Source organism: Aphelocoma coerulescens, chromosome 3 (assembly GCF_041296385.1).
Source record: "Aphelocoma coerulescens isolate FSJ_1873_10779 chromosome 3, UR_Acoe_1.0, whole genome shotgun sequence".
Lineage (NCBI taxonomy): Eukaryota > Metazoa > Chordata > Aves > Passeriformes > Corvidae > Aphelocoma > Aphelocoma coerulescens.
Genome location: NC_091016.1, coordinates 11,402,524 through 11,429,942, shown reverse-complemented (window position 1 = coordinate 11,429,942; position 27,419 = coordinate 11,402,524). Strand labels below are relative to the sequence as shown.

The 27,419-nt window shown below is 41.8% G+C and overlaps 1 protein-coding gene and 1 long non-coding RNA gene across 3 annotated transcripts in view; one reads left to right on the top strand and one right to left on the bottom strand.

The window, feature by feature from the left end:
* The window catches only part of PCSK2 (proprotein convertase subtilisin/kexin type 2), a 122,856-nt gene that overhangs the window by 59,793 nt on the left and 35,644 nt on the right, over positions 1-27,419 (bottom strand). The window lies entirely within an intron of this gene.
* Positions 2,176-3,818, top strand: LOC138107610 (uncharacterized). Its single transcript, XR_011149639.1, has 2 exons — positions 2,176-2,447; positions 3,202-3,818. It is a non-coding gene; the product is annotated as an uncharacterized lncRNA (long non-coding RNA).

The window sequence follows — 27,419 nt, the reverse complement described above, 5'->3', positions numbered from 1 at the left end:
CTCTGCCTCCCCCCTCCCCAGTCTCACCCCTGCCTCTCTGCTCGCCACTGCAAACCCCAAGCTGTCACCACAGAACATAATTAGGAACAGAAGACTAGCCTCATTCACAGGGATGCAAGAGAAAAAGATTCCAGGCATTTGTGCTCCCACATAAGCTTGCTGGCTCTGCAGGACCTGCTGCATTAAGGCACTGAATTAGGATTTAGTACAAAAGGATTTTTACTAATTAAAAAGCAATGCTGGGGAGCCCTGGCTTGTCTTTAAGACAACGGGGAGGAAGAGGGGGAGCAATTTGCAGAAATAGCACAGGCTGTCTTCCCTGTTCAGTATCATCTCGTTTGTCTGATTTGTTCCATCTTCACAATACAACATAATGTATTTTTTGTAAAACATTAAAATTTCCTGAGACAAGGAAATACACTCCTCAAAGAGGCATAATCTTTGCTGAACTGAAAGCACTCTGCAGGCTTTTTTCTGAACGTTTCACTTGGAGAAAGGGCATACAGGATGTCACCATCCACAGACAGAACAGTCTCAGAAATTCTAGGACCTCTTCTTCACTACAAAAACAAAGGGGGTTTCCTCATTTTTGCAAATGACAGTAAGTCACACAATTGAATCCGGAAAAGATTACGCATTTTTGTCAAAAAAAAAAAAAAAAAGTTGAACGTTTTGGAAAAGGTCTTGGTAGTTTTTTCCATGAGCTACAAATTGCTTCAGTCAGTTGCCTTGTAACATGATCTTAACCAGCTCAAGGTAAGAACTTGCCTTTCTCCTCACAAATATGTGTTTAGAAAGCAATGAACCCAAGAACAGGTAACATCCATCTACTCCAGAAAAAAAGATCCCCAAAGAACAAACTTGGAAAATGATAATGCAAATCCAGTGATCCGGGTGGAAAACTGCCCATTTAGGGCTGCACACAGATGATTCAGCAAAATCCTAGTCTTCTAGCCAACTGGGTACCTACATTAGAAAAATGCTTTTCCTTCTGAGAAGGAAGTTCCTGCTTTCATAACTAGTCTAGATCAGGAGAGGGACTGCTTCTGATTCTGCTTCTATTTCATGGTTTTCTTCTGAAAGGAGAGTAGGCCTCCCCTGGACATCAGTAATGCTGAGGTGTCTTGGAGTGATTTTATGACCATACTGTGTTCCCCTATTGTCTGCTTCATGCCGAGAAATGGATCCTGTCAGCTGTAAGCTGGGTCCTAGGAAAGGAGGGGGGAAGCCAGGCGAATTCCTCAGCACAGTTTGTGTTCAAGGACACTGCACACACACTCCCCCGCGTTCTCACCGCTGCAGAGCCGAGGCAGCAGCTTCCTGCTTTTAGCTAGCCCGTTAGCTGAGGCAAGAGGTTTTTTTCCCAGGACTGCATACCGGCATACCGAAATCCTCCGGAACTTCTTCCTCCCCTGGAACTGTTCGGCCTAGCTGTGATCTGAGAACCAGATCGTCGGACCCCGTGGGCTGGCAGGCAGGCTGCGGGGACGCCGCATCCCAACCTCAGGAGGGGCCGAGCCAGCTACAGAGGGAACTCTAAATCCACCAGCTTTCTCCGCATCGAGGAAGTTTATTATCTGACATTACTCATATTTTTCCTGTGCCCTGCTGGCACTTTGTTAAATAAATAGGTTTTTTTCACTTTCATACAAGAAAATTCCTTTCGTAATTGGTGGGGGAGGGAGTGCCGAAACCTGCCTTTTCTTCAGAAAACATCCTGTTCACTTCAGGACGTTTCCTCCTAAATTTGTCTTAAACCAAGGCAAAAGACATTAAGTACCACATCACGGTTTCAAAAACACATGCAATAGAGAACGTCTGCATGTCCAACAGTAGTGTTATAAACATATATTATAATATTGGCTTCTCACAAAGTATAAAGGTAGATATTATATAATGTTAGAAATGCTTTTTGCTGCGTGGATGTAGTTTTCTCTCTTTTTAGCAAGAATGTTAGCAAGTGTGAGCAAGTGTCATAGGTTAGCAAGCATGGTCCCGGAAGGGATATCCTTGCTAAGGAGTGCTTACAGCTTCCTCTGGGACCTGATAGAACCTATCAGCTGGCCAGTCTGAATATGGACAATTCTTTAAGCCACTTAAAGTTGTGACTGCCTCTGTGATACACACTTAAGAATAGACAAACTTCCCCCCAAGCTCTCTCTCGTTTCCGGCGCTGGGACAGGTGGCTGCAGGCCCCGTGCGGGGGCCAGCAGGCCTGGCCAGGCCCTGCTTGGGCCAGGCCGGGCCGGGCCACAGCCAGCCTGGAGCCATGAGCCTGTTCCAGCCGTGGAACTCCCCCCCCCTACTGCCTTGCTGTGGGCGGCCAGGGCGGGGGGCTCGGAACCACCCCCCTCCACTGCGGCCAAGATTTCAGCAAAGCGGCACCTCTGTCCGGCAGAGGTCAGGTGACCAACAGCGATAAGCCACATTCCAGCTGCAAGGCCGAGGTGAGATTAACCCTTTTATCGCTGTGAAGAGCTGAAAACCTGAGGGAAGAGAAAGAGGAGATGCTTAAAGCTGAAATTCTGTTGTGAAGCTATGATATGTCAGAGTATCCCATTGTAATTTCATGGAGATATGGGGGGTGGAGTGTTCAACTCGTAAGCAAAAGCACCTGCGCTGAGATAGGCAAATGCTGATGCAGCTGTAATTTCATGAGAAGTTTGGACAGAGAGAGATGAACCAGATGAACCAGATGAGGACTTTTGCTCCAAATGGGAAAGGAGAAAAACCTCAATTCCTAGAGATGCTCCCAGAGATAGTTCTAATGATGAAGATGAGGAAGACCCTTTGCTCCCAGGGAAGGAGAAGGGCCTCTGTTTCTTTGTTTCTGAACAGCTCAACCTTAAAACTGTACCCCAAAAAACTTCAAGAGTGGACCCTCGAAAGCAGTTGCGGGAAAAGCTGCAAGTCGGGGGAAGGGACTCACATTGCGAGCAGAGAAACTCCTCTTCCTAAATAGACTGAACAATATTTGGAAGTGGGTGGCTGTCTCGGTGTGATACTGTTTTCATAGCACGAGCAAGAAGAGACTTCTCTTTCTAAATGGACTGAACAAGGTTATTATGGAAGTGGTAAACAGACTGAACATCTTAAGGGTTGTCTTTTTACATTGTCAGTGGGAGAAGGGAGGAAGGTGGGGGGAGGAGGAGAGTTCTGAAGGTGGTATAATTTTTTTTTTTTTTTCTTTTCTTCTTTTAGGTCTGTTAATAAACTCCTTTATATTCATTCAAGTTGGTGCCTGCTTTGCATTTCTCCTAATTCTTATCTCACAGAAGATAAACAGTAATGAGTATTTTAGACCAAACCACTACAGCAAGTAAGATAACCTCCAAATGAACAGAGGATGAGGCCCAAGAAGCTGCTAATCAACACTTTGTCCAGGGAACAAAAGGGCCTAAAGGCTACTCCGCCCGGAGAACGGGCGGCCAGGAGAATCCAAGAGCCATTATCACCGCTCTGCCCGGAGAGACGAAGAGGCCCAAAGCTGCAATCAGCCCTGACTGTCTGGAGAATTAAGAGATCCACCCTACCATCGACTCTTACCTAGCGGGCCCAACCCCAAGAATCAAAAGAAATAAAACCGCAAGGCAGAAGACTACGCATGCTCTAAAAAGGCGGAACCAAGGAGTGGCCATGCAGAACAGCTCCAGGAAAAGTTTGAATATGAATAGAGAACAGACAGTAAAAATGGTATAAAAAGGACTCACCTCTGGCATCAGGTGTGCTCTTGGCAGAGTGCCAAGGCACCCGGCCGTTACCCCTTTGCTTTATTTTATGTGTCTCTTATTGTCTTTATATTAAACCCTTTAAATTCTCACAGGAGAGTGAACCTCGTTTTTCACAGTAGAAAAGTATTGCAAAACATTCTCATCTTGTAACATCCATAATCCCATCTGTTTGTGTGACATTCAGACCTGGAACCCAGCCCTCAATCCCACACACAATGCAACCATCTTTTAAATCCTTGTTTCTCTAACTGAAGCAGAAAAACCAGCATTCATAGGACTCAGGCTTTTGATAACAGTCACGAAATGATTCAAGCCTGTAAAGTATGATATTTATTAGAACCCAATGAAGCAACAAGATTTTCTTACCAAATAGCATGAATTTTACCATCTCAAACTTAGGTTTATTTATTTACAATAATAGCCTTTTGTTTATTTCATTTTTAATTAATTTCTTCCTTTTTCATTAGGATACAAGATTAAGTACCGATCAGGTTCTCAGCACCTGCTTTATTAGCACAGGACTAAACCATGAAAAAGTTACTAGCTTGTTGCAAGCAGAATGAAGGTCATGTATCAAGGGGAGCCCATGGATGCTAAGATCTTTACAAGAAAAAAAGGTTTCAAGCATTGATTTTTACTATACTTGTACTTATGCATGGTACATAAAGTCACTTATATGATAATAAACCAGCAGGATACCAATGCAAAACCAGTTAACAAAATAATCAATTGGCTGCAGTACTGCTCTGGAAGGGCCAGAAACTGCAGCACTCTACTGTGCTCTCTGCTCCTATGAACGCCAAGAAAATCAGTTCCTCATTTTAAAGGAACAGGGTTAATTGCACTGATGAGATCCTGCAGTTAAATTACTCTGTTATATGGCACATAAATGACAGATTTACTAAATTATTCCAGTGGGTGTACAAAAGTGAAACAGTACCCACAACTTGAACCTCAAATATCAAGAACTTCAAAACAGGAGAATTTGAATTAAATTCCAGAGGAAGAAGGCAGTCCCAACTGATGACATCAAACAGCCATGTTGGGGGATTTTTTTTTAAAACCAAAAAAAACACATAGCAGTGAGCTGATCAATCAAAGGAAGTAATGGTTGTTTTTTCTCTAAAACCTCAGGGTCAATACAGGGCTGTTCCTGAAGGTGAAGTAAGAAGTGGAAACTGATAGCCTGTATTTTTAAAGTCAGGCTGGTGGTTGGACTTAGGCCCTATAAACTTTACTGAAGATCAACATCCCTTGAAGGTGGTTTGGAACAGTGTGTCCAGATGCACAAAGGCATCACCAAATAAACCACCTTCAGATAGTGGAAAACTGTCCTGACTGTTGGCAGCATTAATTTCTGATAGCCAAAGAAACATGGGGGCAACAAAAGAGAGAGACAGAAAAGTTCAACTGAGCCAGTGATCTGCACACCCAACCCTTTAGAAAATAATGAGAATGGGACAACATGTACCTCCAGGAGCTTTTAGGGGTATTATCCATAAATGACATCCCTCTGTTGCTAAAGCCAATACAGAGTTACTGAGTGTATCTTTTACCTCTGATTTCTAAGTAAACATAAAGGCTTTTACTGTCCACTCCATCTGCATATCATGAGAGACATATATATTAGAGAAATACAATGTCAGAGAGGAGCACCCATCTCACATTCTACATTTTTGTTAAAGGCCACAAAGTAAGCAAGTTTCCTGTGACTCTCCACCACAAAATAAAAGGAGTAACATTGCAGCCCTTCACTAGCAAAAAGAAAGTACAGATCTACTTGAACTGCAACAAATCAGATGAACCAAGCAAAACTGAATCACTTTTAAATGGCAATGGGGACAGCTCATTTCTATAAATGAACCAATAACCAGGGGTGGTGAGGCTGCTAAATGCCACTCAGCCAGTCCTATTTGGTTTGAATGGCCTGGTTTTGGCAGCAGTGGCGCTGCAGGGGTGGCTTCTGCAAGAAGCTGCTAGAAGCTTCCACTATGTCTGGCAGAGACAAGCCCTGGCAGCTCCAAAGACAGACTTGCCACTGGCCAAGGCTAGGCCAGTTAGAAATGGTGGTGATGCTTCTGTGATAACACATTTAAGAAGAAAGGAAAAAAAAGTTATTGTGCAGTTGTAATTGCCAGAAAAGAGTGGGGTGAGAGTATGTGAGAGGAACAACTCTGCAAACACCAAGGTCAGTGGAAAAGGAGGAGCAGGAGGTACTCCAGGCACCAGAGCTAGGATTCCTCTGCAGCCTGTGGTATAGACCATGGTGAAGCAGGCTGTTCTCTGCAGCCCATGGGGATCCATGGGGATGCAGAGATCCACCTGCAGCCTATGGAGGAGACCCATACCAGAGCAGGTAGAGGCCTGAGAGGAGGCTGTGAACCCATGGGAGGCCCACGGAGAGAGGAACCCACACTGGAGCAGCCTGTCCTTGGAGGACTGCACCCCATGGAAGAGTGACCCACGCTGCAGCAGTTTTGGGAGGACTGCTGCCCATGGGATGGACTCATATTGTAGCAGTTTGCAGGGAACCATTGCTCATGAGATGGACTCACGCTGGAAGTTTGCAGAGAACTGTCTCCTGTAGGAGGGCCCCCACAGTGGTGCAGGGGAATAACTCCTCTCCTTGAACAGTGGGAGAAACCACGGGTAATGAACTGACCATAACCCCATTCCCTGTCTCCTTGCGCCGCTGGAGTAGGAGGTAGAGCTGGGAAGGAGGGGGGAGTGGGTTGGGGGGAAGGTTTTTTAAGGGTTCATTTTACTTCTCATTATCCTGCTCTGATTTTGTTAGTGTAATAAATTCAATTCATATCTCTAATTACAGCCTGTTTTGCCTGTGATGGTATTTGATGACTGATCTCTCCCGGTTCTTATCTCAACCCATGAACCCTTCATTATATTTTCTCTCCCTTGTGCCGCAGGGGAGTGAGAGAGTGGATTTGGTGGGTGCCTGGCATCTGGCCAGGGTCAACCCATTACATAGAGCAATGCAGAAAACTGATGCCTTTTGTTGTGACAGAGTTGGGTCTATCTGCTCAATTTCAAACTTTATGAGTCTGTTATGTGGCCCAGAAAACACAAGCAGGGATATCAGGGGGCTTGTGAATGTCACTGACATCCAATACTTACTAATAAAATGAGAGCTGGGTCCTCTCAAGCAAACTAATGACTTTCAAAGGCTCTCATGGATCTCTCCATACCTAGCAACAAGTCCCTGTTGCTAAACATAGGTGTTTCTGGAGGATTATTCATAACAACTTCTCCAAGTATCACTTCTAGCTGTATCCATTAACCCCTGTGGAGTGTTTTGTACAGGGACTCGCCCTATAGCAAAGATATAGCAGCTATTAGAGCACAAATCCTTAGAAACTTGGAAGTTTATCAACACAACTTTCCCCACCACTTCTAAGCAAAGGACAGATAAAGAATTTAATTTTTTTTTGCAATCTCAAAGATTTCATTAAAGGAAAAATGCATCTCTTTCCATAAAATACTTGTATCACTCTTGGCTTATGTATTTTTAAATGGCTATTTTCATAATGACAAGCACAGACTGCATGAGAATTGCTTTGATTTCTAGGAAAAGTAATGTTCCCTGTAAAATAGATCTCTTTTCCATTGTTTTTAGCCATCCCTCTACCTTGCTTTTACTTTTTTGTTTTGTTACTAGTTGAAACAATGTCACTGGATATCAAGGACCTGCAGAGTTTTTTTAGTATTACACTTGTATGTTCTGGATCAGTTCTAGTTTTGGGGCAAACCAGCCCCATTTGCCTGCCCAAACACTTTTAAGCTTACACAGATCCTAAGCAGATACTAAAGTCTCTGGACATTCATGCTGTCCCCAGTGACCCCTCTTGGCACGTCTTTTCATTTTTACTTGACTCCTGCTTGTGTTCCTTGAACTTTTGCTCTGTTCCTCTGAACTTGGTGTTGCAAAGTGTCACACTTGTGGGTGAACAAAACAGGGACAAAACACTGTACAATAAACTCTTACAAAAGACTTACTGATTGCATTCCACATGAAAATCTGGCATAGCTGGGACTGCTCATTAACTTCTCTGCAATAATCACAGAAAATCGTAACACCAGAGGTACAGCCATTTGGGAAACCACCCCAGTTCATCATCAATCAGACAATAGTACAGTATGAAGCTGAACAGCCTGAGTTCAAAGGTTTCACACAGGCAAATAACCTTTCTTGATGGAAACACAACCTAAAGGACTTCAGTTTCAACCAAGTTCACGTTTTTAAAAAAATACACAAAAACTACCATCCTTCTGCCTTTTTTTGTGACCTTTTGTTTTCCTGATATTAGTTCAGTTCTTGGTAAATAAGGAGCTTTCGAAAATAAAAGAAGGGGAAAGGAAATCAATATTTTTGTCCATTTAGCAGGCCTCTCACAGTTCAGTGGCATTCAGGAAGCAGAAAGCAAAGAGACAAGGAATCAATGTGTAAGAGGAGACTGCAGATCATATTCAACCTACTCAGCTAAGCAATCAATAGCTCCTCTAGCTTCTACTTTGAAATGCAAGTGAGCTGGTCAGGCTGCAATGTAAAATCAATGCTGAGTATGGATGGTCTACAGTGGAAAATGCCAATTTGGTAAAACAGAGATTTTCTTGGGATTGTGCCCTCTTTGAAAAGATTTTTTTGCCCCAGGATAGAACTTATTAAGGGGAAACACTGAGACAGAGGAAAAAGCCTTGCATATCTTGATATTCTGTGCACTGTCTCAAGAACGAGCAAACTGGTTCACACCTCTACTTTCTCTTCAGTTTGGCAGGAGGGCCATATCAGGATCTACACTATCACAGGGCAGGCTATTCTCAGATTCCAATTTTTTTTCCACTGCTTAGATGAGCCAGCATGAGAGCCAAGAGCATTTCTGAAATCTTAAGAAGTTTCCAAAGGAATGAAAAACTGCTTCTTATTCTCTACATAATACCAAAAAAGACAAAGCAAATTATATTTTCTTCAATGTCTTGCAAGATGGCAGGACAGTCACTTCAGTTACAAAATCAAAGATCTCTGTAAGAAAGAAATTCCCTGGAGCTGGGCTATAACCGCATACATTAGTCTTTCCAGTAGATCTGCAGAGACTGCAAACCACAGGGACACTTTATCAGTGGGTAAACTGTGGGTAAACTTGTGGGTAAATTTTGCACTTTGCTGTCTCACCAGTTACATGGGTCAAATAAATGATCAGCCTTTCCAAATCAATCAGAATAATCACCCCTCAGTCTGGGTGTAAACCGCATACCCTGTGGCAGAAAAGAAAACTGGGCCTTGTGTACATAGGTCATTATCGACTGCAGATCCTCCCTAACTGCAAAATTAGGAAAACTGTGACTTGCACAAACTTTATCTTATATTCCTTTGCCAAGTACTGCAGATATGACTTTCTTAAAACATTATGCTTGGAAAAAAACCAAACCTGCCTTCTTCTTCTTCCTCAATAGTAAAAGTCTTTTTGTGGAGTGATTTCTACTTATTACTTATTATTCGACTTTCTTAAAACATTATGCTTGGAAAAAAAACAAACTGGCCTTCTTCTTCTTCCTCAATAGTAAAAGTCTTTTTGTGGAGTGATTTCTACTTATTACAAAGGCCACCATCAATCTTTGAGGTGATAACCAGAGTAGATCTAAGTTATATTTGCACCCTCTCTGTGGTATAAAAAGGGTTTTAGTTTAAGTGGGAATCAGGCCCAGATCATCTTTAAGATTGCAAAACTTTTGGCTGTGTCTGTGCAATACAAAGAAGAGAGATGTGCACATGATGCTGAATCTTCTAATTTAATTATTCTCTCTGTCATCACTTGTAATTTTGGACCATTTCTTATGCCCCTGGGCAGTCATCCAGCACCAGACTTCCATCCTACTCCACAACTCACTGGTCCTTTAAGGAGATATGTACTACACAATCCATCTTTATATAACATCCTTTGTAGTGATTCCATTAGTACAGTTGCTGCTTCCAGACAAGCGATAAATATCTGATACATCCCAAGAGAACAGAGGTGCTCACAGGCTAAAGATTTCTCCAATTGTTGATTTTAAGTTAATTTATTTCACAAAACATGTCTCCACATATGTGGGGACTGTGAGAAAATACCACCTGCAGAAAAATCTGCTGAATTTGGTTTGTATGGGAAGACTCAACTAAAAGGTAAAGTTATTATTTTTGTTGAAATGTAGCCTTGACTCACTCTAACACAGAAGAGACTTCTTGTAAATGTGTGAATACTTGTGCTAATGCCCAAACACATTTGGAGTCATAAAGCACCACTTGTAGCAGCTTCACCTCTAACTTCATGTATTTCCCTTTTAAAGATGCAAATTTGCTTTACAGACAATAAGTTTCAGTGTACTCCATATGGACAGATTAGAAGTGCTTTCATATACACCTGTGGAGGTAAAGTTTAGGGAAACCGAGTAAGCAGGATGAGGTCTTAAACTAAGCCTGCAGCATATGCTGAAAATACACCCCCTTGTCTCCAAAGTGATTCTGCACTTAAAAGCCAGCTTCTGACCTTTACTATAACTCACCATACTTCCACTTCATTCTCCACAGCCTTTTTCCCACTCAAATTTTATCTAAATAGGTCCTCACTCAACTTGAAACAACTGCTTGGAAAATTAAAATATGCATTTTCTCTCACAGAATTACTGGTACAGATTACCCTGTTTCCATGTTACAGGAAATCCACCATAACATCCCACTCATTGAAGAGACACCTACTGCCCTGTCTTTTATGTAATTTATTTTGCTCTTCACCTGTACTCCATTTCTAAACCCAGACATTTTTATATAGATGAGCCCCAAACCAACTGAAAGCATTCAAGTCATGGTAATCATGGCAGGAGCTGTTGGAGACTTCCCTCATGCCATAGAGCTTAGAGTAAAAGTTTACTTCAGCTTTCTCTGCTCCTTCTGAGCAGTTCTTCTGGGCCCCACTAGATCCAGAGGTAGTGAAATACTTTCACTCAAAATTGTTGCCAGAATCTCAGCTGAAGAGCAGTTTCCCAGAACAAAAATGGTATCACAGCTCTGGGAAGGAAGGGAGGCAGACTAGTGTCAGTGCTGCTGTCCTACATGCAGTGCATGAACTAAGCTGAAAATCAATCTGACCTAAATTAAGAAAGTCTGAATCAAGAAAATTCTTTAAAACTAGCTGCGGGTCCTTAAACCTGGAGTCAGGAGGTGACAGTGAAGTAAAGGTTGGCTCCACCATGCAGAATCCAGGCTTTCTCAAAAGTGGTTTCAGAAAGTGCACCAAGTGCCTTTTGATCGCTTTTTCCTGGCTGCAACCCTTGGAGTGCCCTGCAGAATGTAATTATTCTCTTTTGTAACCTCTTCTGCACTGTCATTCCTCAATACAATTTTTCCTTTCCCTGCTTTTCCTGCTCTGTGAGGAAATGACGTAGTTTGAAGCTGAGGAGAAGAGGTGTTTTGGCTACTATGAAAGGGAGCACCCCTGCACAGGCAGAAGAGGACACCACAGCCAGCCACATACTCCTCCAGGAGCTCCTGTGGTCCCTGCTCTGACTCGGGTCCCCACTCTGACTCGGGTCCCCACTGCACCATGCTGATAGGTTGCTAGCAGTGATTACGGCCCACTGCTGTCAACAACTCCCAACCAGGTGGTAATGACATCTGCAGAAGATCCATTTAGCTTTAATAAAGAACAAAGGCTATTTTTACAAAGCTGCCTGCCTGGAGTGATTCAGCAACAATTGCCAAAGAAGTCTAAGCTTATTCTAGTATTTCAAACCTGTAATACTTAAATTTCAATGTTCACATGAGTGGTAGTGATATAGTGAGCCTTTCTTGTCCATTTGCAACACCTTCAGAGCTCTGTTGCTTGTCGCAGTGGAAATGAGATAAAGAATTGCAAACCACTGATCTTCCTAAAGTGCTGTCTGGTGGATATTACACAGGCTGCACAATGTCTTCTCTGAGGAAATTTCCTAACTAGAAGCCAGACACAAAACAGAAGCCAGTCTTTTGACAAAGGGAAAACTGCAATTATGCTGCTGCTGACATTCACATATCCGCTCATGCAACTAAAAGCAGAGCAGTTGTTACACCTACTTTATTCTATCACCATAATACACGGGACAGAAAAGACAAGGGAGCTTGCTCCCATGCATGCCTTTCCCAGCCCAGTAGGAAGCTACTGATGATTTATATTGATTGAGCTTCACAGGTTGCAATTGCACTTTTTCAGTTCCTAGGTTCAGAGGTTTATGGATCCCCATCACAAACCACATTAATAAAATCAGCAGAGGTTTATGTATCACTGTAGTACAGCACTGGGTTAGTAGAATATAGCTGCCAGGGACAAGCCATCTGTCACACAGAATCATTTCTAGAGAACAATTTCTGTAATAAGAGGAAAGGTAGGAAAAACTGGGAAGTAAGAGACTGGCCTATAAAAAGGAAAGAAACAGCCAGAGTCCTACTGTTCTGGCCTTTATCCAAACTAGTTTTTGTTTTGATACTTTCAAAGGATTGTGCTTGACCCTTGTCAAGACATGTACATCAGAATCCTGTCTTTTAATAGTCAAATGTTCTCTTTCAGTTCCAGCCTTGGAGCCTGCAGAATGCAGCTGCAGAGCTTGCTGGTGCCCAGCACCAAGGCAGGGACAGCCACATCAGTGCACCTTTCCCACCTTGTCCCAGATTCTGGCGGCCATCAAGTGGCAGAACAGCACCACTCCGCACCTGAACTCCTGAAGTGTCCAGTGCTCAGCTTGAGCAGCATATTGAACCCATATCCCCCTAGAAAAGCCTAACAGTTCTTTCCTTGACCAGAGATGCACCAGATGATGAGTGATTTGGCAAAGGGATCAGATCCCACATGAAACTGTAGGCAGGAGAGCTAACACAGTGCAGTGGTGAGGTCAGCAATACAGAGCTGGCCCAAGCACAACAGAGCCCACAGAGAAGGAAAAACCTGTGAAACTGAGACAAGTATTAATATGCTCAGTTTATCCCAGAGAAAACTCTCCTCAGTGACAACACAAAGACAGGGCAGTAAAAGGCATCCCTATCCCTGGAAGTATTCAAAGCCAGGTTGGATGTGCCTTTGAGCAACCTGGTCTACTGGAAGGTGTCCCTGCCCGGGGCAAGGGGATTGGAACTAGATGGTCTTTAAGGTCCATTCCAACCCAGATCATTCTTTGATACTAACGCACAAAAGTGTGGTCTGAATATATTCTTTATGGGTTTTCTCAAGACCCACTTTAGCAGAGAGGCTTTTTACATCCTTGCCCAGGTTTTCCAGCAGCCTGTCCCACAGACTGCTGTCCAAGACTCTCTCTAAAGCACATCTGCACAATTAAAATTATTTTCAAAAATCTTAAAGGCAAAGGGGTTTCTGCCTTGATTTCAAGGACCAGGTCATCCAAGTGGTTTGGAGTTGTCACAAGTCCCTCTATTTATCCACTGCCGAGAGCAATGGAAAGTGGTTCCTGAAGAATACAAAACTCATTATTAATTGCAGTTTCATGTGCACTAGCAGGGATTTTGGTACTAGAATTTTTCCTAGTTCCCACTGGGTCAGAGCAGAGGCTGGTTTAAATGAAGTGATAAAATTATCATCCTGCTGAAAATTCTTTGAACCATTGTTGCTTTTTTTGGCCAGGAATGAGGAAGTATCTTTTCAGTTCAGTTATTAGCATAAAATAATTAGACTTTGGGGTATATTTTGCTCCCAGTGCATATACATAACTTGCATTAATATTAATAGGGACTTCTCTATTCACACTCATTGAAAGGAGCCCATACCCCAAAGGACTGAGAAAAGCAAAAGCATATTTAGAGTTTAGTCTATCACCGAAGATTTCCACAGACTCCTGTAAACTGCTGTCTTCATAATATACTTCTTTCTCTTCCTAGTTTATTTCCAATGAGACAAATGCTTAGCAAATCATGGAAGAAAATAATTTGCTCAGGGTTCCCACTGCAGACAATCAAAAATGATCATGCAAATTCTATGGAAATTGCTCTTTGTGTCCAGACTTTTAAACCAAATTCATGTTACAGTGTCCACAGAATAAAAAAATTAACAGAAAAGCTTCCCTCGTGAAATTGTATTTCTTCCGTATGAGAAGTGATAAATCTCTGATTAACACTAACAGTGCCTGCTGCATGCCCACTTAGCGGCTCTTCATATTTCCAAAAAGCCAGAAATAATTTGTGTTATGGCAAGCACTCAAGCAGTATCTTCCCAGAGCAACAAAAGGGAGATTTGGGAAGATAAACTATTACGGCAGAAGGATTCACTTCCTGACAATATGAAAAGATGCCTGGACTGGCACCAGGATATAAAGTCCCACGTGTCTTGGGCCTGAAGAAGTGTAAAATATCCATTGCTAAATGACAGAATCATAGACATGGCAAGTCGACACCAATGCAATGACATCAGAGATAACGTCCTTTGTTCTAGGCCTTTCCTTCAAAGGCAAGGTGAGCTGTACCTACAAATGACCATCACCAAAGAAAAATGACGAACAACAAAGTGATGCCAATGATACAGCAGAATTATATAAGGGATGAACCTGCCAAGGTCTTGGCTCAAAATATCATTTTATGAGACTGAGTGTAATAGTAGTGTTCTGCAAAACAGGGAAACCTGAACAAAAAAACAGAAAAGTTCTGGGGTTCATGAAAAGGACTGAAAATTTCCTTCATGTCTTCTGGGTACGGCCCCTCATCATTCTTCACTTTCCTTTCAGGGAAGGTCAACCCAGTTATTATTGTTATTCTCTCTTGTTTCATCTCACCCCATTTCACCATGGACTGAATTGCAAATGAGATCCGAGTAATGCTCTAGCTTAGAAAGTACTTCTTAAAATGCAGTCATATTCCCTATCCCAACACCAGCTGCCCCTGCAATAAAAAAAAAAAAAAAAAAGTGAGAATGGTGTCAGAGGAACAAACAGTCAGGATGGAGGAGGCAGGAATACTTAAACTCAGGAACACCACTGCGAAAAAAGAACTGGTGAGCTTCTACAGTGGAACAACAGTGTACATTTGGTATTAGCTTCTTGGCAAAGATTCAGTTCTCCAGAAGTGCAAAGACCCAGGTTCCACCTCTTCTTGCCCAAGGGTAAATACACTCCATTCATTTCAGTGAGATTACTTCAGATTTTCACTGCCGCAAACTGGAGAAACATCTGTCTCTTGTTTTTAACACCATCCCTCTAAGGAAAAACACTGTTCAAAGCCTCCCTCTGGTTGAACTCAAACTTCACAGGTCCCAAAAGGTGATGAAAACTGTCCAGAGCAATTTTTTCTTCCCTTTATATTAATTCCCAAAGCACACAGCATTTAGAAAGGATGGAAGCATAAGCTCATACCTTACATGAGTGTGTAGCTGAGGTCATGGCTTGGTCAAGGATGAAGAAAGCAGATGGTTATTTTGTTTGGTTTTTTCCTTGAGATCTCATGAAAACACAGTCCTTGAAAGCTACTTTATTGCTCAGAAAAACTTATCTGAGGTCTTTATAGAAAATAGGGCTGAAAAAAAAAACACCTTACCTGTTGTCAACCTTCACAAGAAAAAACATAAAGGCAGAACTGAAAAAAGTTCTCTCCTATTCCCCCTCATATGTTTCCTCTCAGTTTAACTCAGGACTTGACAAAAAAACGCATATATATATATGTCAAGCAAATTATTCATCATGTCTTTCATCAAAATCATTAGCTCCTCTAGTCAGGCTGGGCAGGCAGCTGCTGTTTTAATCAAGCAAAACATATTAAAAGAGGTTTCAAATCACAAAGGGGACAAAAACTATTTATCATTTCATTTTCCATCTCCATCAGAGTGTAATGCACTCAAAGACAACAGAACCTGGGCCTGGAGGCAGTGCTGCATTGTGGGATCAGACCTAAGAGGATTCCTGGTCCTGATGATGCTCCTGGTAATTGGGGCAGGAGGACAGCAAGGAGCTAAATAACAGCTTCCTACCTGCTGAGATCCAGGAGACTTCAAATTTCCATAAGCAAATATTATAATAAAAACCTGCAACACCCACATAATTCTTACTGCTAAGAAATCACTGATTCATCTGTCTGACAAACAATACCTTCCCCAGCCAGTCATCACAAGTTTGGGGTCAGTAGTATAGTCTAAAGCAGGTCTAAGGTAGCAAAAAGACACACAGTTTCCCGAATTTCTGCTGCTTTTCACCTGAAAATACAAAGGCAAGGGGCCGTTGGATTTTACCTTCTGTGCCCCTGTATATTTTAGATATATGAACTAAAACACACTCAGTCAAATAACGTGTGCATAGCTTATACAAAAAGTGAGTCATTCACTGGACAGCAAAGAATGAAAATAATAAATTTAAAAATGCTACTTAGGTTAAAGTCTCTTGAGCATGAAGTCTGCTCCCTCAAATCTCTATTAACGCTAGAGAGGTTTTCTCCATCTGCTGCTGCTTTTACCCAGGATAAGGAAATACGTGGGAATAGCTGGAATGAGCCATGGGGAAGCAAGGCCAGAAACAGAGGCAGGACAACTAGTACTGGATTATACCTAGGGACAAATGACTCCATACAGTTGTGTTGTTATTTTATGCTTAGATAGCCTCTAGCGCAGTGATTTCTCCCACACCTCCAGATCATGCATGTGGAAACACTAGACAACTAATTACAGTTTAAGGTTACTGTCCTTTGTTTAAGTCTTTTAGGCTTCAGAGGATCTACCCTAATCTCTTGGGTTTCATTTTTCCTCTACTGTTCTCATCTCAGTTTTCTTATTGCCCAGGTGTTGTAAAGACCACAAATGGCTGCAATCCAACTTCTTTTTTTGGTTATTGTTTTTTGGGGTTTTTTTTGTGGTTTTTTGGAGGGTTTATTTGTTTTGGGTTTTTCTCTTCCAGACAGTAGATTGGGCATCTCAGAGCTACTCCTGCTTTTGCTCTGCTTTGCTGTGTGACCTTTTGGAAAATTTAAGGTCCTCTTCCTCCCACATTTATTTCCAGCATTTGTGAAATACACATAATCCATATTTGAAATGTGCTTTGAAACCTGTACTTAAATATTGTTTCATTAAATACTATAAAAGACCACAAATTATTTCAGACAGACAGATCATTTCAGTGGGACACCTGCAAGTATTAAATCACCAAAGCAGTGCTTTTCTCACTTCTGTCTATTTTGTAGGCAGACAGAAATCATTTGGGAAGATTCATCTTTCTGGCTCACACTGAATTATTCATTGTTTGCAAGTCAAATAGGTAATTCACCTTGCACACACTTCTCAAGTGCAGTGCTAATAAGAAAACCTTGAAAAAGAGTTGATTTTTCTGACAAACAACATTTACATGTAAACAGCTGTCCTTAAAGAAGTACATCCTCTCTCTATGCAAAAATGTTCAGTATTCCACAGTGAATGGCAGGACACCAGTAGACGTTAGATCAATTCAGACTCCTAAAAGCAATGTTCTTTTCCATACCTTTCCATTTCAATCTGGAATTTGCATTTCTTTCATACAGTTAAACTTTCTTCCAAACCTTGCTGGCACATGAAAGTGAAAACACTTCATCATTAAAATCCGAATTCCACTGAGACAGCATATGGCAATTCTGAAATGAAACAAAAAAAACATTTTCTCCCTATGGCAAGTTGCTCACTCCATACAAAGTTTTCATCCTTAGGGATAACTACCCAAACCCAATCATTTATATCCCCTTTTCCAGGTTTTTCATGAACTAGCTTCCAGGATCTAAAAGAAAAATACTAGTGCTATCTCATCTTCTCAAGTTAAGTGGTGAGCTTTTTCAGTTTGCAGTGACCTATAGACTATGAGTAAAGTGCTTTCTCCTTTGAGGGCTACATCACTCAGCTTGCATCATCTCCTAAGAATGGGTTCAAGAAGCTGTTAAGTCTGCTCTGACTGAATGAAATCTCACACTCTATAGATGTTTTTAGGAAAGGCAGAGTGAGCTGAGCTCCCCTGGATTTGTTTGTGAGAAGCTCTAGTCCCTCACAGTGGCACTGCTGCCTGTAAGTTTGTTCTTAGCCATCTAGATCCAATTAAGAAGACAAGCGAAGTGAGCAGCGAGTTACCCAGAAGAAGGCTGGAGTCCTGGCTGATCATCAGATGCTTCTTCTAGAAGTTGTCTCCCACTAGCTATTTTTCCTTGAAACATGCATGAAACATACTTTTCACATTCTGGAAGCTGGAGTCAGACCTACAGAAGTCTGGGATTAGAATGTTCATTTGGAAAGAATAATTAAACTGAAGAAAACAGTCAAAAATGACCATGAAACAAAATCTAGAAGGTTCCAACCAGAAACTCTGAAACAAAATGAGACTTATTTTTTGCTAAATAAAATATTTTTTTCCTGATGAAGTATTTCAAATATGAAAATGTACATTCTACTTCTTTGTGACTCACTATGAACAATATGAGTCGAAGTCTTAAGGATATGTTTTCTTTGGGAAAATAGTAATTATAGTTAGTTGACTGTCCAGTGGAAAAATTTTCATAAGTTTTCCTTATAACATGCCCTGCACAACTTGGGTAAGGACCCTTGAGATTTATGAGCTATATACACAATTAGAGCTGGAAACAGGGAAGTAAGTTTAAGATGGATATGACCCTTCCTCTTTTCAGAAAATAAACAGTCCAATAACAATCAAGTGAATTATTCCAAGAAAAGCTCATGTTCCAAAAGTAAAACATACTCAATGAATGTTTTCCCAGGAAAGCATCACAATTGAGAAGTGAAAATAGAGCAAGCACTGCACAATTATATTAGTAAATCCTGGCCAAAGATATCCAGCATTTTTGTTCAAATTCTGCCAGTGATACTTGTTGGCCCAAGGGAGCAGATCCAGGAGATAAGTGAAGGTTTTACAACACAAGTTCAGCTTGTTTTGAGTTGGAAAAAAAAGGCAGCTAAAATGGTACTTATAAGGTTTATACAAGGTATCTCATATTTTTACATCACTGTGCAGTCACTGACTAGACCGTGGTTTTTCCAAAGCACAGAGTGCTACAGTCAACAGCTCCTCAAACTCCTGGTTTTTCTGGGACAAAATGCCTCCAGACATAATAGCTCTGACTTTGGTGGAGCCATAGGGAGGACAAAAGTGATCCAGAAGCTCTGCAGGGCAAGGCTGGCTGAGCGCCAGGGAGAACAGCAGCCGAACACAGATGATGGGCTCAGCAGTAAGTTTATCGCATTTGCTGGATGGCGAAGCCAAGTTAGATGGGAACAAATGTAATCAATACCTCAGCCTCAGACTCCAAGACAAAACACAGGGCATCTTCTCATCCCAGTGGCTCTTTTATTTTTCAGGTTCTTGATGTGGTACAGATCCAATGTATCTGTACCTCCTCCAAAGAAAAGGAATAGGAGTGTCAAGAGCTGGCAAGGGAGAACCAGGTATTAATGCTGACCACAACACTGCAGTGTTACATAACCTAGAGCCTGGCAGTAATCAGCTCAGTGACACTGCTGTGAAACCAGGAGCATAATAATAATTAGATCTGGCAATTGTGGTTCTTCTTGTCTTGAAGCCTTGTGAAGACTTCATGTCTGCAAAGCCCTGCAAAGCTCGTGGATCCCTTACCATGTATTCCTCTGTATGAAAGTATAATGCTCAGAATGAAGTAAGATAAAGAGCATGAAGACAGACTATTTACATTGATGACATATTAAATCTGTACTCATATTAAGAGTGTACTTCTTTTCAGCACTCAGAGAGCAGATAGCTTGCAATATAAAATGCAAAGGTCTATTTTCACAGCAATGTGGCCATTCAGATATCAGTCCTTATAAGCAAAATTGTAGTATTTGCCAGAGTCCACTTATAATGGTATGGAATTTATACTATACAAATAATTAGGGAAAATATGTACCATAGAGATGTTTAATATTTCTTAGTCTTTCCAAGGTGTTTTTTCCTACACAGGACTATTCTCTCCCTCAGTATGAAAGTTCCCAAGGCCAAGAAGCATATATTCAACTTCACCAACCCATGACATACATATTAGCATTTTAATTACTATTGGCTATTTTCAGCTGTTAGAGGCTGAAAAAGCCATGTTCCAATGTAGCATCAAATAACTACTTCAGCAAACTACTCAGCAATAATTTAAATCTAAACCTTTCATTTATTTCCGTTGCGTCTCCAAATACTGCTATCAATTTCCAGTGACTTTTGTAAAACCCCTTTTTGTATTCACGGAGCACATCATACATACAAACAATGATTTCACAGATGTATTTAAAACTCCATATTGGTTTCTGGGCTGTTGAGTTGGTGGCAAAAAAACCCTTACTGTTATACTTAAGATATTGCATACACACTGAAGATCTGGAAACACAGAATGCCTGTAGCAACAGTGTTTTGGAAAAGACTGCAATAAACCAACAGAGCAAAATGCTGTTCACAAAATAAAACACTTATCAAATTTTAAACAGTACAGTATGTTAAATTACATGAGTGGATGCACTACATAATACATTTATTATGTGATATAGTAGCATATGCCATTACATTGATTCTTCTAGCTTAGAAGAAAGGGAGTGGGGTTTTTAAAGTTACAGCCCTGTGACACAAGCTCTGGTACAGCATTCTTAGATACCCAAAAAACTACACCAAAAAATATTCCAGTCTTACGTTGTTATTGATTTAACTGTACACCATCAGTTGCACCACCTTTTATTTACTGCCAATGTCAGATATAATGGTCATTTAACTGTATATACAAGAAACCCCATCAACTGTTGTAACAGCTGATTTTCTGACATCAAGAAAGAATAGAAATAAACTTAAAAATTTCTTTTGTTTCAGTCTAGACCTACCATCTCACAGTCTGGGTACCATATACTATCAGGTACAATATTTTACTAATTCTATAATCTTCCCAAGTTGTATGTTGAACAATATATTTGCAATCTTTCAAAAGACAGTTTTCCAGCCTGCATATTTTCTATTAGGCTTAGAGATTTGCTCAAAAGAAAACAGAGCCCAAAATGTCTGTTGCATTGTTTCTGAGGAAGATTTCTTAGCATACAATTTAGTTGTACAGGAGAAAAGACAGTATAGCTGAACTGGAAGTGAAGCCAACCTTGAAGATAGAGTTGCACACAGCAATCTGAATTGCGTCATAGCTCTAATGTTGGTGACTTGGTCATTTTTGAACCCCCACATATTTTGCACTCATCAAGCGCCAACAGTATACCTATGGATTCCTGGATCCAGTGAATGCTGAGATACTCACAGCCCTCAGTGACTGTTAGCTCAGCATATCAAAGCACTGAATTCCTTTTTCAAAACCAAACCAAACTTGTCCTAAAGCAAAGTAAAATTCTGCATCACAGTGGGTTCCATGTTAATGCAAAGCCACTGTCTCACTCTGTCCATTCTTCTCTACATCCTACTAAAAAATCCCTAAACCAGATAGCCTCACCACTGGCACTCCTTGCATTGTAATATTTAATGGACCTCTTCGAAGATCCAAGGCTGGAAATCCCACAGACAAATAACAAAAGTTATTTTTCTGGCCTGCTCCACAAAGCAGAGACTCTCTTCATCAGGCAGGAAACAAGAGGGAGACAGGAAAAGGCAGAGGGAGATGGGGGAGTGACACTACAATCAGGAGAAAAGACATCAGCAATAAAGCAGAAACTCAACTAATGCAAATTCAGCAATTTACAGGCAGCAGAACAGAGGCTGAATGTGGCCAGCTGTCACAACAGGTTTTTGTAAAAGTACTGAACTTCCTCACATTTAAAAGTGGTTTTGAGAGATAAAGCTCATTCTATTGCTTCATGTATCATGTTCAGCAATATGAAAATGATGCAATATGTGACATGAAGCAACTTCAAGAGGTCACCTGAAACATCTCAGGGCCACTGAGAGAAATTAGCCACATGCAATTCAGCCATGGTCACTGCCAAGGTCATCAACCTTGTCTTAAAACCACCAACCATGCAGACTCCCCAGATCCTAGTGGTACCAGGACTGCAGAACATCACCACTTTTATTTTTGGAAAATTCTACATTAATCTGCACAGCACTGCCTTTGCCTATCAGTCTATTTCCCTGCAGTACATTCTTTTTTTTTTTTTTTGTAATAGAAACAGTTTTAGTTCACCCTGTAAACTCAGTTATACAGTGTTTTCATAAAAGACACTCTGAGTTTGATGTTAATTTGATAGTTTGTTATTTTACTGTGTGCAACCAATGGTGCTTTTTCATATAACATAGCTATAAAAGATTTCCAACATTCTTTAATGTTGATGTTGATCGATTGGGTTTTTTCTCCATCTTTCTAGCTACAAATAGAAATAATAGATCAGTTAAGATTAGCTTTTACATTGAGCTGGATATAATTTTCTCCAGTAGCAAACTGTTTGAAATATTTAATGTTCCATACTCAATGGTGTTTTGATATTTTACTTTAGAACTGTATTGCACATCACAAATACAATATGCATATGCAGTCCAAAGATGAGCCAGTGATGCCATGCTAAATCTGAGGAAATCAAACTTAGAAACTGTGAAATTCTTTAGCACATGCTCAACACTCTCACACTGCAGTGAAGGGGATTTCTGTGTCAATCTAAGTGACAGCTTAAGTATCTGAATAACTCTAAGCCTCATTTTTTATTATCAGAGAGTCCTTTTTTTTACAACAGAAACTGATCATATAACAATTGTGATATCTGAATTAAAGAGCAGCTAAGTGCTTTGCAGCTGGAATCACCACTGGTCAACTACACAAAACATAGCTGGACAGGGCTTTCCATGAGCAGTTAAATCCAGCGGCCCTTGCTGGGCAGGAACAGAGTCTACAAAGGCCAGGGACAACAAAATAGGACTCCCTCAGATTCAGTTTTCAACAGGCAATCACAGGGAATTCAGCAACCACTGTTTGCAGTGACAACAACCATGCTATGAATATAGTACAGTCACAAACCAAACTGATACCTCACTGAATTTCTGATACATTTCTTTTGACATTATCACAGGAACAATTTCATGACCTAAAGACTAGTTTTATCCCCTGCATTCCAGAGGCAGAGGAGTACTCCCTTACTTATATAAGCAGTGCAAGAAGGGCAGAGTAGTGAGAAAACTTTTTTCCTTACTTAACAGACACTTAAATCTCTTTGCAGCCTTGATGATTTCTTGTTTTGAATGACACAGTTCATATGACATATGCAGCATATTTCCTGCAATTACTTATCTCTGCCCTACTGCCTGTATGACCCTTTCTCTTTCCATGTCTGAAGGACAGGATGAATTCCACCTTCCCAGAAACTGACTCTAACTGTGTCTGACTTTTTTTTTTAAACACTGCGCTGCAATTTCTGCTGCTTCTTTTTTCTTGTGTTCTCAGATAATAACATTTATAAATCTGTATATTTCAATAACCACCCTCCAACATCTGCAAAGGGTCTAACTGTGATAAAAGAAAAATGCCCATTTAAGCATTAAATTTTCTCAGCAACAAGATACACACAAAATCAATTACCAGATGACATACAGGTGACTAAAGCTCCCTCAAGAAAATTGTCTTACAGTACTTGGCAGCTGGCTTCATTATGAATTAGAAACACCAAAACCAGCCCTGAGCTGTATGGAAAAGCAAAATAAGTACCATTCAAGAGGGTAACTTGAAAAAGGTAGCAGCACCAGAAGAGGCCTCCTTCTGTGAACTGGTACAGACTCTTGGAAACCCTTTGTTGGGGTTTTAGTTTAGTCGTAATTTTTTTCCTGTTAAAGGAATTTTTTTCCCATATGCATGTTGCTAGGGGACAAATGACTGTACTTAAGAAAGACAAAAAGAGCTGCCCATTGGGGGTGGGGTAGGCCTGGCTACTCCTTTGTTTCACCTGGGTGTGGGGTCAGTTCGCTCTTGGTGTTCAGAGAGAGAAGCTGCAGAGAAAGGAGCTGCTGGTTCTTTTTCTTTGGCTGTTTTTTTTCTTTTCTGCTGGAAACAATGCCGGGATCCCAAAGCTGTTTTCCCTGCCCTGCTGGAGGCTGGGCTGTGGCCACCCTGCCCCGTTGCTGCTTCAAGCCTTCGCTACGCTGTAGCCGTGCTTGCCCTGCCTGCCCAACCTCCAGGGGGTTCCCCGTTTGGATACATCTCGTCTGTCTCTGGGATCTGCGCTTGTCCCTGCCGCTCCAGCCTGCCGCTCCAGCCCGCCGTTCCAGCCTGCCGTTCCAGCCTGCTGTTCCCGAGAGTCCGGCCGGACACCGGGATAGGCTGCCCAGGGTTTTGTGAAGCCTTTGTTCCATCCTTCCCCAGGATCCCAGGGCACCGGTGCCACCTGCTCCCCGAGCTCACTCCGGAGCGCCCCCTGCAGCCACGGGGAAACCATCGCACCTGCCCTGCTCACCAGGAGCTGCCAGCGCCCCTGCCAGCTGCAAGCAGAACTGCACCCAAGGAGAAAGGGCCTGACAGCCGAGAAGGCTGGGACTGGGTTTGTGATTGTTTGCTGTTACTGCCATAGTTATTGTTGTTTTGTTTGACTGGTTATATATATAATAGTAAAGAACTGTTATTCCTGTTTTCCCACATCTTTGCCTAAAAGCCCTTGATTTCAGGATTATAATAACTTGGAGGGAAAGGGGTTACATCTGCCATTCCAAGGGAGGCTTCTGCCTTCCTTAGCAGACACCTGTCTGTCAAACCAAGACACCCTTCCTAAAACACACTGGATAAAGCATAAAACAGCTTACACAAGAAATTGTAATCCAGGGATCCATTGGAGGTCACTGCCTGTTTTCTGTACAACATGCTTCATTTCATCAAGACAACCAAGACAAAAATTTCTTCAGTACTTGTTTGCAGTGCAGCTTCAATGAATAGTGTTTAGGTTTGAGGGTGGTTGGGGGTTTTCTTCAGCTTTGGAAAGAAGACATTTCCTCTCATGAGTTTTCCTTGGCTTTTCAATATTTATTACAGATACTTAAGCACAGCTTTTACTACTTAATGTTCCATTTCATATCAAAAAGATAACACCAACGCAGGTGTAATGCTGCCCTGTAGTCTCATAAAATTATGGCAGCTCCAAACTTCTCCTGAACATAATCCTACCAGCATGCCAGCCCCATGACAACAGATATTACAGCAAAAGGCTAAATAGACTTTACTGGGAAGTCTGTCAACCTCTACCATCTGCAGCACAGAAGATACAAAAACAGGAAGGCTTTTTGTCCTACCATTCTCCCATCTCTCTGTCGTAACACACACACCTCCCTGCACAGCAGAGAACTGGATGATGAACCTGAATCTTCCCTCTAAGATTTGAGAGGGGATGGCAAGTCTTGGGCATTACATTCACCTATATAATGTTTAGCTCCACAGAGGCTGAAAATTTTATATGAATCTGGGATCACTGCTGTGGTGAATGGCACAAAAACTAATCCCTCTACCCACAGTATCAACAGTAGGATTACCACAATGCACTGGTCAAGTGATGACCCTTTCTTCTCCAGCTACCTGAAAGCAATCTTCTCCAGCTACCCCTTTGCTTTCAGGAGGAAACCAGCTTTCTTCTCAAATGGAGGAAGCATCTTGGGATATCTTCCAAGCTCCTATCAGAAACTTCCCAGGAAATCAAAGTCACCAACACTGGTCAGGAATCTGAGAAATCAAGATGTGGGGCATGGAGCAGGAGTAAAGATGCCAAAAACAACTGTAAATTGCTCTTATTGCTTTGCTCTAGGGACAGAATATTATTTGGTTCCAGTAACAGAAGGCTGGAGAAACAAGTTACACCTCCACAGCAATTACAAAGGTCTGAACAAAGGAAAGCTCCAGTGGCTCCTACCCCTTGCATCCCCAGATCACTGCACTCCCCACTGGCTGGAGAACTAGGGAGAAATGAGGAAAACGGGGTTTTCCTGATCTTATCAGGAAGATTTTAATTTTTGCAACGGGGAAGATCTGTTCTGGCAGCTAAGAGAGTAAGGCAAAAGGCTCCACCATTAGCCCAGCTCAAACATGTCATTAATGCTGCTGGAAAAGGCCCTGAAGATTGATTCATCTTGCACTGGCATTGCTAAGGGCTGCTGTGCTTCTTCTTCCTAAACTGCCATCCATCCCTCTTTTTCCCTGTTAAAGATGAACAGTGGATGAAATATTAACCCCTGGCAGCACTTGACAACCCCTGCCCAGGGGCGGCAGAGGGCAATTCTGCCTTCACAGGTTGCAAGGGTCCAATCACAAACAAGCCACTCACATTAAGGGAGCATATAAAGGATCTCAGGTGACGAACGAGATGAAAGATTTTGATTTATTCAACTAAAGCTTAGATCCTCTGCATTTACAGCCCCCTTTTTCTCCTTGTCCCATGAGACAAGCAGTTTGGGAATAGTGTTAACCATAGGCATCTGGTTAACTATTCCTGGAAGAAGCTCTGCATCTACCCACCTCAGACTCCTGGATCAGCACGGTCAAGTCCCCCTTCCTAATCCCTTTCAGAAATGTAACAACTGCCATCACCTGGGATGTTTCTTTCCAAAGAAGTCTTCATCTAAGTGCCAAACTCACTCTCAGTGGAAGATTTTCATTTAACCTTTCCTCCCTCCACACATACATATTTATTCTCCCAATAGCAACACAGATCCACTCGCATAGAGACATCAGTAATGGGACTCAGCTCTTCTTTGTATATTAAAGCTTCTTTCCTGAGTGGGATTAATCTTGGCAGCTGTCTGACAAGAGAGACTGTGTGGGAGGAAAATGGTTTTATCTAAAACTTAAAAAAAACCAAAATAATCTTTGAGAGAACAAACTATGTTTCAACCCTTCTCCTCCAGTAGAAGACTATTTACAAACAGAAAATACCCACCAACAGCAAAAACACAGAAGTATTGCTCTGAAAGGTAACATAATGACCATGTATTTTCTCTTTCCTTTTTTTAATGTGGCCACTTTTCAAAATGTTTACATAATAATACAGCTGAGACCACAGCTGTATTTATAATACAGGAGACAGAAGAAAAGTCAGCTTTGAAAATAAAAATGAAGCTATATTGGGTTTGAATGGCCTGGTTTTGGCAGCAGTGGCGCTGCAGGGGTGGCTTCTGCAAGAAGCTGCTAGAAGCTTCCACCATGTCTGGCAGAGACAAGCCCTGGCAGCTCCAAAGACAGACTTGCCACTGGCCAAGGCTAGACCAGTTAGAAATGGTGGTAATGCTTCTGTGATAACACATTTAAGAAGAAAGAAAAAAAAAGTTATTGTGCAGTTGTAATTGCCAGAAAAGAGTGGGGTGAGAGTATGTGAGAGGAACAACTCTGCAAACACCAAGGTCAGTGGAAAAGGAGGAGCAGGAGGTACTCCAGGCACCAGAGCTAGGATTCCTCTGCAGCCTGTGGTATAGACCATGGTGAAGCAGGCTGTTCTCTGCAGCCCATGGGGATCCATGGGGATGCAGAGATCCACCTGCAGCCTATGGAGGAGACCCATACCAGAGCAGGTAGAGGCCTGAGAGGAGGCTGTGAACCCATGGGAGGCCCACGGAGAGAGGAACCCACACTGGAGCAGCCTGTCCTTGGAGGACTGCACCCCATGGAAGAGTGACCCACGCTGCAGCAGTTTTGGGAGGACTGCTGCCCATGGGATGGACTCATATTGTAGCAGTTTGCAGGGAACCATTGCTCATGAGATGGACTCACGCTGGAAGTTTGCA